Raw genomic sequence first — 6,000 nt, 5'->3', positions numbered from 1 at the left:
GTGTAACAATAGGCACTCTGACATAAAGAGGGGCCTGGTATTACAGGATGTTTGATCTGCCTTTCTCAAAGGAAAGGCAAGTTTTGAGGGGTCAACAATAACTTTAATCAAACAAATACATCATTCACTTAGTTCAGGGGAAAAAGTCAACACTGAACTCCAGAGAAAATACAGAGAAATTAAGATCAACAGACAGTGCTTCCAGTTGCCTGACATATCAACAGACAGATACAACTGTCTGACTGTATACATAGTTATCAGGAGAGAAGCACCAAAATCTGGATTTTCAAAGCCAGGGGTCTTCTTAGCAGTTGTTCAAAGTCTCATCTGGCCAAACAAAACATTTTCAATCAGTGAGCCTCAAAGTAAAACCTCACTTCAATCTTTATATACTTTTTAGAGTCAGTAGGCATCACAACCCTTAAGAACCAGTACCTCATTAACAAACAGTGTGGGACTTACTAGAAATCTTCCCAGGCCCATTAGTGGGTCTGGAAGATCTTCTTCAGTAACATTATTCAATCAGAGTCACTTGATTATACTAACACACACAAAAGTATTATCAATACACCCAGGAAATGAGTTCTTTAATAAATCTATCTTTTTTAACTTGACTGCACAGTTGAATTGCTATCATATTTGCATCCTCTGATTTGAAACTCCCAGTCAATATAATTTACCCACACCTTTTAATATGTGGAGAGAAGGGCACTGAAATGAGACTATAGTCTTTTTTGAACCCACAGAATGGATTCTTTGACTTTACTTATACAAAGAGGTCACTCTGTGTCTCTAACCTTTTACTGGGTGCCTCTTGACATCAGAAACATTCTCATCCTTAAATCTCATTTTCTCTATTACCTGGTACTTTCACATAAAGACATTTCATTAAGTGCGTACAGCAGGCTCCTAAAGATTAACACATCCATTTTCTACACACATTCACAATGAATTAATGCATGAATGAATGAATGAATGAATGACTCTAGCCATTTGAAATTTAATGAAGACATTTTATTGGTTTTTAAATCCTTGATCATAGGAAATCAGAATTTTCTGACTCTCAGCTTCATTGTGAACTGAGGAAGAAGAATAGGGAAGGACAAGAAGGAATCTGAATTTAAAAGTAAGCCATGTTCTAAACCAAAGCATCACAGTGTTCCTCAGAATCTCAGGAGAAAATTCAAAGTAATCCAAACACTATATATGCATAAAAACAATAATAAAGTCAATTTTCTCAGTGGAAAAAAAAAACTGCCGATAAAATTGCATTTGTGTGCATGGATAAGTTTAGTTCACTGGATTTTTTTTTTCATTTTGGAAATTAGTTTGGTTTTTTTTTTTTCAAGATTGTACAGGTGTGATCTTACTTTAAAAAAATCTTAACACTTAATAACAAAGTGATATTTCTTCACTACCTCATTATTCTAGTGCTTGAATCATAAATAGTATCGTAAGAAGTAATAATAATCCTTTATATTCTTGCCATATATTGATATATGATAAACTCATGGCAACAGTCTAGCCTTATAACTACACTTTGTGGAATAACGCAATTTTCATAAAAGTTTTAGGTGGACCTCCACAGGATCACGTCTCTGTAAATTCACAAGTTAAGAGAAGAATTATTGTCTATGTTCTAGCCCTGAGTGATGATGAAGTTTCATCGTGTGATGAAGTTATCATGGCCTTATAGAATTGAGTGAGTATAGATAGTAGATGAACTAGGAAACAAGACAACTAAGATCTTAAAAACTTATTTGGTTTCCAATACTACCTTCATAGTGTCCTTGCTATGTCTGTTCTTAAGTTTATGATCCGATGCAATCCAATTCTACTCTTGACATTATTTCTTCTACCTTCTACCTTATTTCTATGTATCTTCTCTGCTAGATTATCATCTGCATCCTAAATATGAGAGTGCTCCAAAATTTCCTCCTAAATCCTCTTTTCTTCAAATCTGTACTCACTCTCTTCTTGACTTTATTAATTCCTATGGTTTCAATAACCAATATATAAATAATTTTCAGATCTGTATATCTAGCAACAGTGTTTGTCCTTATCCTTGGTCACACATCACCAACTGCTTCTTGGACCTTTAAAACTGCATTTCCTCTTGGCAACTCAAGCTCAACATATTTGAAACAATACTCATTATTTTTTTTCTACCATCCAAACACATCCCTTTCTCAAATTCACCATCTCTATTAAATATATTACCATTCTTCCTCTCACCCATTTTCAAAATCTCTGTGCCATTCTTCACTCCTCTCTTTTCTACACTCCTACTATACAGCAAGTTGCAAGATTTTGTAGATTCTATCTCTACATCCTTGGTGTTTGTCCTTTTCTCTATTCGCATCATAAATACTACTATACTGACAAATAAATTTCTCATTATTTCACAGCTTCATAGGTCTCTCCTCTCCAACCCATTCTTAACATAACTGTTACAGTTATTTTCCTTTTTTTTCCAACATAGGAAGATGACTTCATTGAAAAACTTTATGCTGCTTAAACACAGATTACATTTTGTGGAGATTCAGTTCAGCAACCTTCTCTGTACCTTCAGGGACCCCGCCTTCCTCCTCCCCTCAGGCATGTTTCAACTAGCTAGCTAGTTTCCTCTTTGCCCTCTGAATAAATTTTCCTTCTATACAGGAGCTGAGGGTCTGTGCAGGGACTTCTAAGAAAACTTCCCTCCCTCCTTTACAATCTGGGTACTACTTCCACAGTCAAGGTACACCTTATGATGGGGAAAGGCAGCAAGACTTGTATGTGCCCCGTGGCTGGGTCTCCTGGAAAGAGACTAGAGAAAGAGGAGGATGATTGTAAGCCACCAAAAGTTCACTCAAGGCAAAGTTGACTTAAAGGATAATTCTAAGTTTACATTCTCTGGACTGGAATAGAATGCAGTCAGAATTTTAGAAAATAGAGTTTGGTGTAGATTTATGAAAACCCTAACCTCCCCTGCTTCCCTTAAAGACTGTAAAGGTGGCTGGTTTTTTGTTGTAAGATGGCCAAGGTCTGGGAGAGTGGCTCATCTCTGACCTTAGCAATCTCTCGAATTGTATGGAGGGCCAGACCTGGGTGGGCACACTGGCAAAGGTTTTTGGACACCTGACGAGGGAGGAAGTAGGGAGCGTCGATTTCCACATTGATCCTCTCCAAGGGAATCTGTCTCAATGCTTCCCTGGGTTCCCAGGCAGAAGAATAGATCACAAGGGCTGTGAATCCCACAGAAAGATTGGGAAAGTGCTTCAACAAAGGTTCAATGATGGAACACCTGCCAGTGAAGCAGTGCCAATAGATTTTAAAGTTTGTAGGCACAAATTTCTTCATGATTGAGAGTAAATCTTCATCTGCTTGTTGGCAGTGTATAGCCAAGGGTTTCTTCACAGCCACAGCTAACTGCAATTGTCTTTCAAATACCTTTCACTGATCAGAGACAGGAGAAATACATTTATAAGAATAGTCCAGTCCCATTTCTCTAAATGCAACAGTCTTGAGATGCCTCAGAGACTGAGGGAGGTTTCTTTCTTGACTTTCATTGTAGTATTGGGAAAAATGAGGGTGACAACCAAATGCCCCCCACACAAGGTTCTCTTTCAGTAGATCCTCCAATAGCTAATCTATCAGGGTACTAGGGTCACAGAAGTCAGCGATGCAACTCTGGAATTCCTTTGGGAAGGAGCTGCTACAAATCTTCCTAAACATTGAAAAAGTACCTTGGAATAACAGCTTGGAATAAGACATGTCCAAATGACAGTGGATATCAATGAAGCCCACTGAACCTTGGCTCCCCCTGCTTCCCTGGTAGGAGGAACTTGTGTGCACTTGAGAAAAATGAGGAACCTCTTCAAGCAATGTTCTTTTCTTCCTCACCTTTTCATCTTCCCAAATCTGAGAAGAATGAAGTGAAGAGGATGTGAGGGTCTTGCCTTCTGCCACGTCCAAGTCCTTGAATGTATTCCTGTGTTTGCTGTTAGCAATTTCAGCAGAGTCATCCTTGGACTGGCTCATATTCCCATTATTTTTGAAGCATCACCAATGCTGTTGTTGGAGAGATAACAGAAAGGCATAAGACTACCAGCTCAGTAGCTGGCATAGTAATACCAAAGGCTGCCATACAAGTGAACTGGGTACATGACAAAATCAGGAGTGGAGGATTCCACCACTCTGGTTCCTGACACTACAAAGATGTTCAGAAAAACAGAATTTCCTTGGGAGAACCTGAGGGTGGAAATACCTTCCATATTCTCTGTATATGACCAGTAACTTTTTCTGAAGGTGGCTATCACCACCTCCCTCTCTTTAGACTTCTGTCCTTCTGACTGGGATTCTGTACTTTTTTCCATTACTGTCCTCAGGTTACCAGGTGGCTTTTCACTTGCGTTGCCTTGAGAGTCCCTAACCATCCTTATGTTAGGGAAGTTTCCTCTGGCTGCTTTAACTTCCTCCTGGCTGCTTTCTGGCAGGTGCTGCTGCTTTTCCTTAACTGGAAAGGAAACCACAACACTATTCTTGCCAGGTTCTTCTCTGCTCCCAGGGCTGGAGTCATCATTTTGTTCTGGCTCCCAGTCTCTTTCTTTTTCTTTCTTGGTATGGATTTCCCCAGAATGCCCTGGAGAGTCTTCAGGTAGATCACTGTGGACCCTCGGTCCTTCCCTCTCCTCTTTAGCTTCTAGATTACCCCTGCTTCCTGCACAGAATGACTTTGACTCTCAGCCTCTGCTACAAACTTGGAGGCGTAAGATTCATCCTTGGGTCCAATCTTACAGTGAGGGCTTGGTCCTGTAAGGTGCACATCTCTTTGGTGGAGGGGCCACTGGACGGGGGAGAGTTTTCTAGGGGAGACATGAAGCCTTCAGTCCTCAGGAGCAGCAGGGAGTGGCTACTGGTCCCCACCCGCCCCTGGGAATCACAACAGCCAGGGGTGACAGCTGGGGGTCCCCTCTTCCTTGACTAGGACCTCTGGGCTGGGCAGGGGGGAGGGTCTCCCAAGGGTGGGCGGGGCCCGGCAGGAGGGTGAGGTCTGTCATCCGAGGAGGCTCAGGACGCCCTGGAGGAGGAGGGGGCACAGGGGACAGCAGCCCGAGGCTTGGGCCCCAGCAGCTGCACTTGCTCAGGAAGCAGTCAGAGCCGCTGCCTCCAGGGTACTTGACCTTGTGCAGCCAGCTGGACGCCACGAAAGTTTAGCATGGGACCAACAGGTTAACCCTGGCTCAGGTCCCCTGGCGGCTGGAGGATCGGCCCAGGGTCCTCCCAGCAGGAAGGCTGCCCCTCGGGGCAGAGGGTGGCTGGGGAGAGTGGTGAGCCCCGTGGGAGAAGCCGCCTCCCTCCACCTGGGTTCCAGGGTCCCACTCTCCCTATAGTTATTATCCTAAAGCACATCTGACCATGTCATTCTCCTGCCTAGCTTAATATTTTCTGTCCAATCCCTACATTCAAGTGTAAATACCTTTTACCAACTGACATTTCATTATTCATTATCATTCATTATTCACATTACTCCCCTTAACACACTCCATGGTGCAGTGAAATTGTCCTTTGTGCTGTTCCTCACATACACGATACTCTGTCTTCCATTCCTGTGCATTATTCCTCTATCTGGAATGTATTTCCACCTGACTTTTATGTCTTAGAATCCCTAGTTTTCATCAACACTCAGCTCAAATGTGATTTTCTTTGTAAAAGTTCTTTTGATCCAGATCTGCTGGTGAAACACAAATCTCCACTTACATTTTTTAATCAATTATGTATTTCAAGTATAAGTATGTACATTTATTTTCCTCAGATATATTTTAAAGATTTTTGTTTGTTTGTTTTTATTTATTTTGACCTATGTAACCCTAGAGCCTAACAGAGTACTAGATACATAATGATTAATGCTAGTTAATTGTTTGAATTCAAGAATCATATATCAAGTACCTAGTCTGAGAAGTATTAAAGAAACATAGACAATAATCAAATAGTCTCAGTCCTCAAGTAGCTTGCATT

General features: G+C 41.2%; 1 pseudogene; it reads right to left on the bottom strand.

Annotated features, from left to right (window-relative positions):
- Positions 1-2,979: 2,979 nt before the first annotated feature.
- Positions 2,980-6,000, bottom strand: part of LOC140532187 (putative deoxyribonuclease TATDN2 pseudogene) — a 43,525-nt pseudogene continuing 40,504 nt past the window's right edge.

This window comes from Notamacropus eugenii, chromosome 3 (genome assembly GCF_028372415.1).
Source record: "Notamacropus eugenii isolate mMacEug1 chromosome 3, mMacEug1.pri_v2, whole genome shotgun sequence".
Classification (NCBI taxonomy): domain Eukaryota; kingdom Metazoa; phylum Chordata; class Mammalia; order Diprotodontia; family Macropodidae; genus Notamacropus; species Notamacropus eugenii.
The sequence above is the reverse complement of the archived record's forward strand: the minus strand, read 5'-3'. Positions and strand labels throughout refer to the sequence as shown.